Source organism: Zophobas morio, unplaced genomic scaffold, assembly GCF_036711695.1.
Source record: "Zophobas morio isolate AGI-343-1 ecotype UQ-CSIRO unplaced genomic scaffold, CSIRO_AGI_Zmor_V1 ptg000022l, whole genome shotgun sequence".
Taxonomy (NCBI): Eukaryota; Metazoa; Arthropoda; class Insecta; order Coleoptera; family Tenebrionidae; genus Zophobas; species Zophobas morio.
The window spans coordinates 3,860,277-3,874,534 of record NW_026972127.1 but is presented as its reverse complement, the minus strand read 5'-3'; the positions used below and the strand labels follow the sequence as shown (position 1 = coordinate 3,874,534).

Genomic DNA, 14,258 nt, shown 5'->3' with positions numbered 1-14,258 from the left:
CATAAATAATAGTTCAATGGGTTTAATATGTAAATTGGGTTTAATTATAAGATACCCTTGCTGGTTCCAATTTCGTTCCGGTATAATTCAGTCGCTTGCATTTGCCTTGATTTATTGCTTTTTTTTTTCGCTTCGAATTTGAGTAGGTCTCTTGTTATACTTGTAAAAGTTGTTTGATAAATTGGCGTTTGGTGTGTTGTGGCTGTTGTGCAAAAAACGGTCATGAAAGGACACGTAACTTTCATTTTTTTGCAGTTGTTTGTGGGAAAGAGGAAGGAAAAGTGAACTACTTCTGAGTTGTACACCTACGAGCAAAAGAGTTTCATCAATGGGGAGATCTTTACTATGTATATGCGTTCAATTGCAGTTTAAATCCACACTTCTTGTCAAAATTATTAATAATAATTGTAGTTTTGTAAACGTAGCAGCTGATTCTAATTAAACTAAAAATTGTTTTTCAAAAATGTTTTTATAACTTTTTTTATGCTTATCAGTTTCATGTATAATTTATTAGGACTTCTGCTATTGTGTAGCGAGCTTTAATTGTTTAACGGATTCCAAAACAATGAAAACATATTAGAAATCTCGTAATTGAGGAATGAAATTTCAAAATAATTTAATTCTACGAGCTCCGATAAAAGTGTTTTTTAACGTCCACCAATTATGCGACATTGTATTTTATGAATAAGCTATTAAGCTTGGAATATTCACTGAGTATAAACCTGTTCGTAACGTACGATGACATTGACATGTGTAGTTCTTTTTTAAACATGTAATGACTCCTCAGATCTGATACTTTGTTGCAATTTGTTTTCCCACAGTTGAGATATATATACAGGGTGATTGTGAAAGATCGTACGTCAAGTTAGTTAAAATCTGTCACTAGATTTTTAATGCTTCTTTATTTCATCAAACAATTGTAAGATCATTCAGATACTCAAGAAAATTAGATTATGATTGACATTTGTGACAACTTTTCACTTGAGTTTGCTTATACCGGTGGTTTCTTTGATTTGTGATCTACTTGCCCAAGAATTTGTTGACAGAACAGGTCGTAATTTCAATATTTAATTAAAAAAAAAAATGTCAAACGAACACGGGTTTTCCGTAACAACATTTCCTAATAACGTCATCAACATTTTATCAAAGACACGTATGTCATTTTGAATAGGTGCAGGTAATATTAATAATGACAATACCTACTGTATAGTGTATACTCACATTTTCGGGATACATAGGTGAGTCGTTCTTGATTGAATTAATTGTTTTGTGTCACCCTGTATAAGTAATATTAAAAACTGTGGATCCATCGATAAACTACAAGTAAAGAGTTACAGTATTTTACGTATTTTAGGTAGGATTTATTCAGCAAAATTTTGAGATGACGTCCTTCAATTTCTTTTTTTGGGAGGGATAAGTTTTGATTATGAATTCACCATGCTTACGACAACCGCGGCATATTTGAAAGATTTCAGAGCTTTGGGTTGTACAATTTCAAAGTTAAATTGTAAAATGTTCCACAATTTTGATTTTTTTTTCCAAAAATCTGGATGTCAAGGGTAAAAATTCAACACAGATTCATAAATCACAAGTTTGGAAATATCTTATTTTATAAAATTTTAATAATATTCGACAGTTTTTGGTTGGCGCTTTACCATATACACAATATTTTTAATTCGAAAAACAGTTGTCTAATAAAATTGACAAAGACGGCAGACATACAGACAGCCAGATAGGTAGTCGAAAACGGACGACCTACTTTTCTGTACTTCTGGGTGGGTGGGGTTTATATTTCCTTGAAAAAATATACCATTTTATCATCTTTTAAGTTTGTTGTGAAAAAATGGCTATGTATATTAAAAAAATAAAAATACAAGTTTCTAAGAATAAAAAAAATTATCACAACTGAGATGGGATGGGTGGGCGGGGTTTTTATTTTGTCTTTTTTTCTTAATACACATTGTATTCTTTGAACAATACGATACTCAAAAATATATTTTTAATTTTTTGTAAAAAGAAAGTATTTGGCAGTTAAGCTCTTGGTTCACGGCGAATAAAAAAAATCATCTCAATTGAGATCGGGTGGGTGGGCGGGCTTACATTTTGCCTTTTTGAAAAATTGAAAAAATTGTAAATCGAAAAATTGAAGAAACAAAAAATTAAAACATCTGAAATTTGAAAAACAAAAAATTATAAATTCGAAAGTTTGAAAAATCGAAAATTTGAGAAAATAAGAAAAAAAATCCCAAACGAAAAATTACAAATCGAAAAATTGAAGACATGAAAAATTAAGAAATCGAAAAATTGCATCCACAATTTGGAAAATCGAATAACTGAAAAATTTAAAAATTTGAAAAATTACAAATCGAAAAATTGAAACATCTGAAATTTGAAAAACAAAATTATAAAATCGAAACTTTGAAAAATCGAAAATTTGAGAAAATAAAAAAAATCCGAAACGAAAAATTACAAATCGAAAAATTGAAGACATGAAAAATTAAGAAATCGAAAAATTGCATCCACAATTTGGAAAATCGAATAACTGAAAAATTTAAAAATTTGAAAAATTACAAATCGAAAAATTGAAGAGACGAAAAATTAGAAAAATTTAAATTGAAGAAACAAAAAATTATGAAATCGAAACTTTGAAAAATCGAAAATTTGAAGACATAAAAAATTGAAAAATAATTGAAAAATGTAAAAATTCTAAACTCATGTTTTTTTTTTAATTATGTAGATATTATCATTATTACATATATAAAATGAGAACTAGAAAAATTGCAAATCGATTATTAAGGAAACTAAAAAATTGGAAAATCATGAAACCGAAAATCTAAACGAAAAATTAGAGAATGTAAAAGTTCAAAAATCGAAAAATTGAAAAGCGAAAAATTTCAAATCCAAAAAACATTGAAAAACATCAACATTGAAAAAAGAAAAATTATAAACTCAGAACATTGAAAAAACGAAAAATTGACAAAATAAGGGCGATAAAAATTAAGCTCCACCCCATAATTGCAAAATCAATGTTTTCTAGCAAAATGTACCATTTTAACTGTGTTTTAAGTCTCTTATTGTGAAAAAATGGCTATGTATATTAAGAAAAAAAAAAGTGACATACAAACCCCGCCCGCCCACCCCACCCCAATCGTGATGAATTTTTCATTCGTTGTCAGACAGAGGGGCGGAGCGTATTTACAAACTCGATATTTTCGAACAAAAATTTACCATTTTAAACGTGTTTTAAGAATAAAAAAAATCATCACAATTGAGACGGGGTGGGTGGGTGGGCTTACATTTTGCCTTTTTGAAAAATTAAAAAAATTGTAAATCGAAAAATTGAAGAAACAAAAAATTGAAACATCTGAAATTTGAAAAACAAAATTATAAAATCGAAACTTTGAAAAATCGAAAATTTGAGAAAATAAAAAAAAATCCGAAACGAAAAATTGAAGACATGAAAAATGAAGAAATCGAAAAATTGCATCCACAATTTGGAAAATCGAATAACTGAAAAATTTAAAAATAAAAACTCGGAGGAGCTGAAAATCGTAAAATTGAAGAGACAAAAAAAATAAAAAATTTGAAAAATTACAAATCGATAAATTGAAGAGACGAAAAATTAGAAAAATTTAAATTGAAGAAACAAAAAATTATGAAATCGAAACTTTGAAAAATCGAAAATTTGAAGACATAAAAAACTGAAAAATAATCGAAAAATGTAAAAAAACTAAACTCGTAAAATTAAAAAAGTTTTTTTTTATTATGCAGATATTTTCATTATTGTAAATATAAAATGAGAACTAGAAAAATTGCAAATCGATAATTAGGGTAACGAAAAATTGGCAAATCATGAAACTGAAAATCTAAACGAAAAATTAGAAAATGTAAAAGTTCAAAAATCGAAAATTGAAATCAAAAAACATTGAAAAATTTCAACATTAAAAAAAGAAAAATTATAAACTCAGAACATTGAAAAATCGAAAAATAGAAAAATTAAATTATTAAAAATGTCTAAAATTTGTATAAGGAAATATCGATTTTGCAATTAAGCTCCACCCCATAATTCCAAAATCAATGTTTTCTTGCAAAATGTACCATTTTAACTGTGTTTTAAGTTTCTTGTTGTGAAAAGATGACTATGTATATTAAGAAAAAACAGGCAAAATATAAACCCACCCACCCCATCTCAAAGCTGAAAGCAGCGATGATAAAATTTTAATGAATTTCGCACGTAATAAATATGTAACTGATCTTTTTCAATTGTGTGGATAACTGTAATGGGTTTAAAAATTTCGTACGTTTCTAACCTTCTAAGCGGATAAGGTCAGTTTTTTTTAAAGGAAGAGATTGTCATTTAATTATGTGTGTTGAAACTCGGCAAATACAAAATTGTCTGTAATTTTAAACTGACCCGACTGTGCCAAATCTCAGTAATTTAAAATGGTAAATTTTGAACTTTTAGCTCTAGAAAATCGGAGTAATGCGAAAAAAAAGTAACATCCACCGCACGAATTGACTCGCCGAAGAACGGTGAAAGCAATGTCGTGTATAGGATTCGAGGTTCTGTTATTTTGAATGTTGTACGATATTTTCGATACTTTGGCCATGAGAGAAATTGTTTACATTGTTTCTCTCTCCAACCTTCAATTTCTTTCGTTTGCATTCCAGTCATTAACTGTAGAAATATTTTGTACATTTCGCAACCTTCTGAGCTCTCAAAGGCTAGTGCGTAAAATTTTGCACCGACCCGAGGTTATGAAATATCAGAAATTTTGAACTTTTGTTTCTATAATATGTTTAGAGGACGATCTTCATCCATCTTGAGGAACGGTGAAAGCAATGTCGTATATAACATTCAGAGTTTTTTTCATTTCAAATATAGTAATGTTTCCAGGATGCTTTGAAACTATGTTTTTATGTCATCTTTTTCATTAAAATTACATATACTTAAAACTTTTGTAAATATTATTCTTAAGATTGTCTTTAATGAATGGTGGAAGGTTTTGATAAAAGAATCAGTACTTGTTGTTGTACATATGTACATTGTGTAAATATTTTTGTAGGTGTCCGGCACAAAGGTCATATATGTCACAAATAACTTTCTCAGATATCTTGCGTAGATACTAATATTCCAATTATTTTCACCTTGTACAACATTTACATTCAGTTCCATTTTGTGGCGTATAATGAACACGAGACTTGTAAAACCATGGACGATATATTCCGCCGTTGTTACAAAATGATTTTTTAATGAAAATGGACTTCGCAATATAGAGAACTGGGTCAGTGGATCCAGACATACAACCTATTAAATATCCATTTGCCCAGATTATTTCGTTGTTGAGTAAAATGTAAATTTTTCCCGATCGATGAAAGTATTATTCCAGTCGTGTTATTTCCATAATTTGCTAAATTATGTCAACGTTAATTAAAGTAATATTAATTAAGCCGGTTTAGAATATTCCAGAAAAGTTTGCTTCGTGATGGGATTGTACACACAAACAATCAAGAGGTGATGACTCCATTAGTTCAACACGATCTTGAAATGTTTATTAATAGACGACGTTCATCTTTATCTCTCTCAATTTTGCTCATTTGCATTGCACCGAATAATTTTTGACTTTTGTATATTTAACAGATAAAACGCAGTTGACATTCCCATCATGGGTTACAATGAATAAATCCCAGTGGAATATCGTCCATAAAAGGCAAACGATATTCGTTCGCAAAAAGAAACCCCCAAAATTTCCCTAAGTAACCAACCCCTCGCAGGAGAGCTCAGGTGTCCGGGCCTTATCTTATTTTTATTCCAGAACCTGAACCCCAATAAAATTGCAATTGTTTCTGAATTAGGGTGTAGCAAAACCGCCCTCGTTAAAATTGAATAAAAGCCATTACAGTTGCCCGTTTCTTAATAACATTCGTGTTAGTATTCACAATGGTCTGTTTGATCTCGGTTCGGTTTTTCCTTCATTCGGTATTCACCGGCGGTGTCCCATGGCCGTGCCGCCGAAATGGAAGGGTCGGCACGTCGTAAACTTAATACTGCCCTTATTAATAATTATTATCAGAGCGTATGAGGGATAATCACGTTTATTAACTTTCGGCTTGCCCGCCATCAAACTTTTATCAAGTCTTCGGATCGAACAAGGCCGGAAGTGGTGGGTGGGTTTTCTTATGTAAATATAAACATTCATCAGTTATTAAAAGCGTATGAATTTGCAAGGGGTAGCATTCGTGACCTGGAATTTTCGCAGCGTTCTTTCGGCGAGTTTCTTGTTCTGATATTCCGGTTATTTGGGGCATTTTTTCTGTTTGAATAATTGATGCTGCACGAACAAAGTTTGACGTTCGGAAAAATTGGCGAAAGGGCTGGGCTGCGACGGACGAAACATGCTGCACGGCAAAAAATCGCAACACTTATTACTATTAAAATTTGTAGCTCGCGAACGGCAAAAAAATACGGGAGCAACGTCACTCGTCAAAGTTGTTAATAATAGAAACCCCAAATTGGACCTCTGCGGAGCTCCGGTTGTCAGAGATTACGCACTTTGGAACTCCATCTGTTCGATAAACGGTGACGTTTTCCAACACATTCTTCAGTTTTTTTCGGTATGTAGTGTATTATTTATTGCAGTATAGCTCAATTACGACTGGAATCCACTTTTAATGGTGCATTAAACGAAATTTCCTTTTTTCGATCGCGCTTTCCAATTAGAGCGATTACAAATCCACCGCGTGCCCAATAAAGAAGGTAAAATTGAATTATTTAATTAATTTTATTAGCCAAGCCGGCAATAAAACCGGGAATATTATGTAACGATGAGCCTTAACTGCATCATTTCCAAGTAAGGCAATAAAACGTCGGTACGAACGTGTTTGCTCAGATATTATGCTAACATTTACGGCCGCGATACCACGAAAAACACGAAAAACTTTTCCCGGAACGCGAATTTTTCGCATTCAAATTGGACGTGCGGTCTTCATTTCGGCCCCCTTTGTTTGTTTTTCTTTAATTGTGGAAGTCGATAATATGCAAATTTCGTTGATTATTCATGGGCCGGCCGTAAAAAGCGAATTGAAGTCAGGTGTCAGGGGTGAGTTGTCCCCTTTCGTACGCGCCGGTGCTGCCGGGTTCACGAGAAAGTTTCAAATTACAGAGTACAACCTGCAATAACCTACAGTTGTTCACTATCCCAGGATTGGTTTGCATGAAAAATACGAATTACCGACCTGGAAACGGATAGAGTTTCTTATTCTTTCATTGCAGAGGTGGCGAGTGCCTTCACCTATCGATCTAGGTGGAAAATAATTCGGGAACTTTCTCATGGTCTTGGGTTCATGACGGACGTTTTCCTGGGGCCGTCGGTGTTTCATAGTCCCCGGCGATCTCAAATTTAATGATCGATTGCCATCTGTAAATTGTGGAAATTTTTAACGTGGTGTTGAATGTCGTAAGTTGAAAGATCTTTAATAATATATTATTATTATTAATAGGAAGGGTTCTGCTAGACTGTAGGTAATTGCCAATAAATGGCTAATGATGGTTTAAAAGCACAGTGAGTGGCCAATTACCTGATTTAAAGCACTTTTTTTCATTTAACGGGTACCTTCACTGCAGTTTATGAATATGCAAAAAATTATGATATATAATTAGTTTGAATATAACTTCAAAATTTATACAGAGTTGTTAGCAAAAAGAGAAAATAATAGGTACAGTCACGGGTTAGGTTGAATTGCGGCTTTCTGTGCAATTCACTCTCCGTGAAACGAGTGTAAATCTCTGCCAAGCACCAATCCAAAACGCCCCTGTGTTAAACGTATTTACGCTACACTACTCACAGTATTTTCAAGAAAAACACGAAGTGGACGAATCTGGAAGGTTTCCCCTTTGTGTCGGTCGGTAACTTTTTGCAAGCAATCATTCCTCTTCATTGTAGTGGATGCAACTCCTCCACACAATGTAACTTTCTGCCCACGAAACTCCAAGTCACACTCGACCACCCCTTAATGGATGACTCTCGACAATATTTGCAGGCACCATTCATCATACAAGAAAAGAGCCCTTAATAAGCTCCGATTAAAGGAAAAAGAGTTTGTTCTAGAGGGTGGAGATTAAACACGTTGCAATCCGAAATTACGACCTGAATTCAGACGGGATCAATACGAAATTGCGCCGCCGTTGATGTTGATTCATATAGTTTTGAGGAAGCTCAAAGAGAAAACTTCAGATGAGTCACCATTGTTGTAAGGATCAGGTTGCGCAATATTTCAACACATTTCATCTCCGGAGAATAGTGAAAAACAAGAAAAATCGTCTTAATTTATTTATAACTCAAGGGGAGTCCTTTCAGAACTACACAAAGCTCTTCCATCTTCGATAACAATTGTCAAAGGACAAAACAACGTCGCGTGACACTGTGACACGAATTCAGAGCGGCGTGGTCGAAACTGACATAGATTTTATTGTGATGAGCTCTCGTATTTATAGATACTTAAACATAAATATTGAATAAATATAAATATACGTTGTAGATGGGATTTGATGGAAGATAGCAGAGTCATTGTCGAGATAATAAAAGTCAGTGAGCAGTGAAATTAAAAAAAAAAGAAGAGCGACGCCTACGTCAATTACCAAAGGCGTTCGTTTGAACGTCGACGTGGGAAAAATAACAATTTTGTCGTGTTTTCGCTCGAGCCGCAATTAATAAATTTAATAAAGCGACTTTTCTCCAGGTGTTTGCGTGGTGTGTTAATGACATTGCAAAATTTTTTGTGTCGTGATACTTAGTAGAAAATTGAAAATTTTATTGCGGGTACAAGGTTTTATTGTCACTCTTTTTATTTCCGTGGAAATGACCGTATCATTGTCAAGGTGCCAATAAAGCGAACAATAATAGTTCAGGGTTATTTCTTTTGCTGAACCTTGCATATTAAATTAGGAAAAAATAACTACCGAGAAAACGCGTTGATTGTAGTTCTTTGTTCTCGGAGTAGACGGCCGAAGCTGATTTTTATTGTCTTGTAAACGCATTCTTTTTGTTTAGGTGAAGGTAAAATCACTGCAGTAAAACTGCGGGTTACTGAAAATACCCGGAGAATTTGGATGGTAAACTGAGGTTTATTTACAACGTGGATGTGATAAATTTAAGATCTTGGAGCCACAGGTTAGTTGTTTCTCATATTTTTAGCTTCTTCTTCGAATTTGTTAGTGTTTTCACGACGTCAATATCATCGACAGGAAAAAATATATTACGAAACGTAAGCTTGGTTGTTTGCGAAGTGACGATCTCTCATTGTTAGTAGCACATGACTATTTATTTATAGTTGCGGCGGTATACCGGATGTCCCAGATTTTACTCCTCAGTTCCACTATTAGCGGGCTTTGGAATGCGGCAAAAACTAAGTTTAATGATAAGTTGAGTTTGCAAAAACGAGTCCAGGGTTTGCATGTCTATTCTATTTTTCATTTCAGAACATTTTTTTGACATGTTTATTATACTAGAGTGTATGAATGGTTTATTGTTGTGTCGATCACAAATAAATAATTCGCCAAGTTGAAGACATTTTTATTGCTTCCTTATCAAAGTTTGCCAATCTGTTTAACTGTGACTATCGTTGTGAAACAGATTGGTGTTGGGAATATTTATCTTCGTGGCAAAATATTGAATGATAGATAATATCTGATATAAAATGTGGACTAAAGTAAACTCTTAAAAAAACCCTAAAAATAATAAATTTTAATAAACGCTTAACGATTTGACTGTGCACTCTGCTGAAGTAACAATTTGCATTGTCCATTACAGTACAATAATACATTTTTACTTCCTCAGCGTTATCTTCAAAATCTGCATTAGTAAATATTATTTCGATTTTATAAAAAAAAGATAATCTTTTACATGTGGTTTATGAATCCCCGTTTAGTTTTTACCCTAGATATCCAGATTTTTGGAAAAAAATTCAAAATTGTAACAACATTTTCCAGATTTACTTTGAAACTGCAGAACTGCTCTGAAATCTCGCAAACGTTTTAAGGTTGTCGTAGTCATGGGACATCGTTAATCAAAATTTATTTGTTTGATTTTAGAATTACTAATATGTAGGGTGACTCAAAAAAATTAAATAAATGGGGGAATTTATTGTATTGATCAAAATCAAGAACGACTCATTCCATTTTCCCCAAAAATTTCGGAATACAATTATTATTAGTATTGTACTGCATCTATCCAAATTGATACAAGTGTCCAGAATGTTTATTTACTTTAATATTACATATATGTCTTTATAAGGGTTATCATAAAAAAATAAAATTCACCAAACCAAATCTTATAATTTCTGGAAAAATCTGGATTTATTCGGCTTCGATCAATTTTTTGATGTCACTATTTTTCACCAGTACTTGCTTAGATAAGACTGATTTTGGCAAATGACATACCTTCTAAGAAAAGAGAGGGTGGGTGGGCGGGGCTAGTTCTTGCTAAGATAAGACTGATTTTAGCAAGTGACGTATCCTGTAAGAAATTTAATTGAATTATTATAAGAAAAGACACTAAAGGCTCCAAAGCACTTTCAAATTCTTTCTAAACAGGAATACCTAGAACCTAAAGATTGTTTTAAAATTAAAAAAAAAAAACGGGGTCCTAAAATTAACTCAAAAACAGGGCAGGTCAAAATTATCCAAAAATAGAACACCAAAGTCCCCCAAAATTCTTACAAGAAAAAATCTCCATAGGCTCCCAAAATAATACACCATCCAGATCACCCAGCAACAAAACACCAGATTCCTTTAAATTTGTACGAAAGTAAAATACCAGGGGACGTAAAATTAACTGCGAACATTCTAAAAGTACGGTTTTGAAAACTTTGACAATTTTTGAGACGTCAGACATTGTCAAATGGAATTTTATTTAAGTTATTACAAAAACAACACAACATTGCAAATGCTAAAATTTCTCTCATTTACAATTGAATTTTCGTCGTTCAGCAGATTAGATATTTTCCTAAGGAATTTTAATATCTTTATAAATATTTAGACAAAACTGCATGGTAAATCTTACTCAAATTTAATAAAACAACATTCCTGTACTTGAAAACCCCAACAATTTTTCCAGAATCGATGAAAGATGACAATTGTCGAGATATTAATAAAATCACTTTCAAACCGATTTTCTCGGGACCATCAACACGTTATAACCATCGAGAAATCGGATGTGTTTGGGCCTTTTTAAACACAATATAACGAAATGTGTTCCGTTTTCGAATCCTGGCCACGGCACCAAAATCTGGTCAGTGTGTTCAGTTTAAACTAGACATCAAATAATCGATTTCTGGTCGTAGATTGGGTACGCAGTAAAGAACCTCCGGTGTGTTGTGTTTTTTAGGGCAAAATTACGAAATTAGCTGATTTTTTGTATCCTGGTCGCGGTACCAAATTCGGTCCTTCTCTTTCTTTCTTTCTCGTTTTCTTTATTTTTTCAATTTTTCCATTATTCAATGTTTCAGTTTTATATTTTTTCCTTTTTTCAACTTTAATTTTTTCAGTTTTTCAATTTCTCGACTTGCAGATTTTTCAGTTTTTGGTTCCCTCAATTTTTGAAGAATTTGATTTTTATTTTCATAATTTTTTAATTTTCATTTTACAATTTCATATAGATAGCCTATGGCTAGACTTTGCCTCATTTAATAAAGCTCTATTATTATTTTGGTTTCCAGTTTTTAGTTTTTCCAAAGTTTTCATTTTGTACTTTTTCGTAACTTCATTTTTGATTTTTCAATTTTTTTCGATTTTTAATCTTTGGATTTTTCAATTTTTTGTTTCTTCATTTTATCCAGTTCTTGATTTCCAGTTTTTACTTTTTCCAAAGTTACTTTTTCGTAATTTCATATTTGATTTTTAAATTTTACGATTTTGCAATTTTTCCTTTGTTTTATTCGAAAAGTTGAAAAATCAATGAAAGAAACTAAAACATCGCGATATTAAAAATCGAAAAAGGGAAAAATCGAAAAATTATAAATCTAAGAACTGAAGAAACGAAAAATTGAAATATTGTAAAACTAAAATTGAGAAAGTTAAAAATCGAAAAAATTATTTCATGGAAAAATTGGAAAGAAAATACGAATCGAAACGAAAAATTGGATAAACCCGAAAATTGTAAAGTCGAAAAACTGTAACATTGGAACATCGAAAAATTCAAAAATTAATATCCAGAAATTCAGAAATTAAAAATCGACAAATGGAAAAAATTTAAAATCGTAGTTTTTTTTTTGTAATTATAGTTATTATTGCACATTTAAAATAAAAACTAGAACAACTGCAAATGAATAATTGAAGGAAGTGACAAATCTGAAATTGAAAGAACGAAAAATTAAGAATTCTAAAAATTGAAAAATCCAAATATTGAAAAATTTTACGTTGGAAAGAAGAAAAATCATAAAATCAGAGCATTGAAAAACCGAAACGAAAAATTGTAACTCGAAAAATTAAAGAAACGAAAAATCGGAAAATTCAATAATTGAAAATTTAAAATTCGTGAAATTGCGTGAAAATTAAAATCTAAAAATGCAAAACTTGGAAAATCGAAAAACTGAAAATTTTAAAAATGAGAACAATGATAAAATTGAAAAAATTATAAAATTGGAACATCGAAAAATCCAAGATTTGTAAAAATAAAGAAAATAAAAAGCTAAAACGAAAAACTACAGATCGAAGATTTGAAGAATCAAAAAATTGAAAAATTCAAAAGTGGGAAAATTGAAACTTGAAAATTCGAAAAATGCAGATCAAAAAACTGAAAAAGTCAAAAAAGCTCGGGACTGTTGCTTACTCCAGTGGTTTTAACTTTATAGAGGTTATCAGAAAACAAAATCGCAAACAATTTTCCAAACGCTACACCATTTTTTTTTTTTTGACGAAAGACACCTTATCTGTTACGAAAAAAATTAAAATGTTCAGCTTCGCTTCGCTTCTTTATATAAAAATCCAGCATAAAATAATATATGCCACGATTATCGTAAATCCAGCAACTTTCTCAATTCAACAACGTGTGGGTTACATGAATGAATTCATTAATTTACCTTTGCCTTGTTTTAATGGACTCTTCAATGTTACCGCTCGCCCATTTCCCTGTATATCGACTTTCGTTTTTTCCCCTTTGAATTCATTAGCTTACTCTCTCACACCACACTAAAAAAATCCATAAAACTCTCCATCGCGCGTAAACACGAATATCGTATTTTCGAAAATTTCGATACACTCCGCCCGACCATCGTAAACAACTTGAAACAAAACAAATTGGCTCTTTCTCAACCGGCTCTCGACAACCAATAATCTACTCACCAGGTGGGATAAATTTTACGTCGTCCACCATAAATTTCGCCTAAACTCTTTCCCAACAACAATTATAAATTCTCGGCGGTTGCGTTTTCGAAATCCAATCGGAGCGAATTAAGCAACATTATTACTTTTCATGACACAAATATAATCGCTTTTTATGTACCTTTAAAAATCGCAACGACGTAAACAACGCACGTCACGTGAGAAGCATTGTCGTGTAAAACGATTTTCATGGAAGACAAACGACGTCAGTCGTACGCAATCCCGAAACCATAAAAAGAGGTTCTCATCGGACCGGAAAAATCTCAAAAACAAGGCCGCGTGGGTAAGCGACCTCCGAAAAAATACGGGCGATCGAGGCGGGCTCTTCTCCAGGTGCAACGATTCGAGGAGACCGCTTTTGATCTGCAGGCTTTCGGGATTTTCCAAACTTACCTATGCATAAGAGTGTATTAAATAAAAGAGGGACGATTGTAGAACTTTGTGACGTGTTTCGCGTCCGCCGTTTCGTTGACCTGACTTTTTCGACTCGAATTGCTTATAATGACCCCACGCGTAGAATTTAATTTATCAGCACTACAATGTAAAGAAAGCCATAAATATCGAGTCATTGTTTAGAAAAAATTACGGAAACAACTTCATTACGTCTTTATTAATCAGGTGACCTCGTTTATTATAATTTCAATCAATTCAACGCAAACTAGTACTTTTTTCCGATCGTTTACATCATGGCATGCGTTTTATGACGTCCATACCGAGCAAATCGCCGCTTTAAATTTAAACCCAGCAAGTTTTTATTGGTGCAACGAGAAATTACAGTGGATGGGTTTTAAGGGTATGAATAATTTACGACCTTCGCCATAAACTTTAAGTGTACATCAAACAAAACGAAACGATCTGCGCATAAAATCCTGGATGGAAT

General features: G+C 32.5%; 1 protein-coding gene across 1 annotated transcript in view; it reads left to right on the top strand.

Annotated features, from left to right (window-relative positions):
• LOC135133740 (growth factor receptor-bound protein 14-like) overlaps positions 1–14,258 on the top strand; it is a 165,956-nt gene that overhangs the window by 747 nt on the left and 150,951 nt on the right. The window lies entirely within an intron of this gene.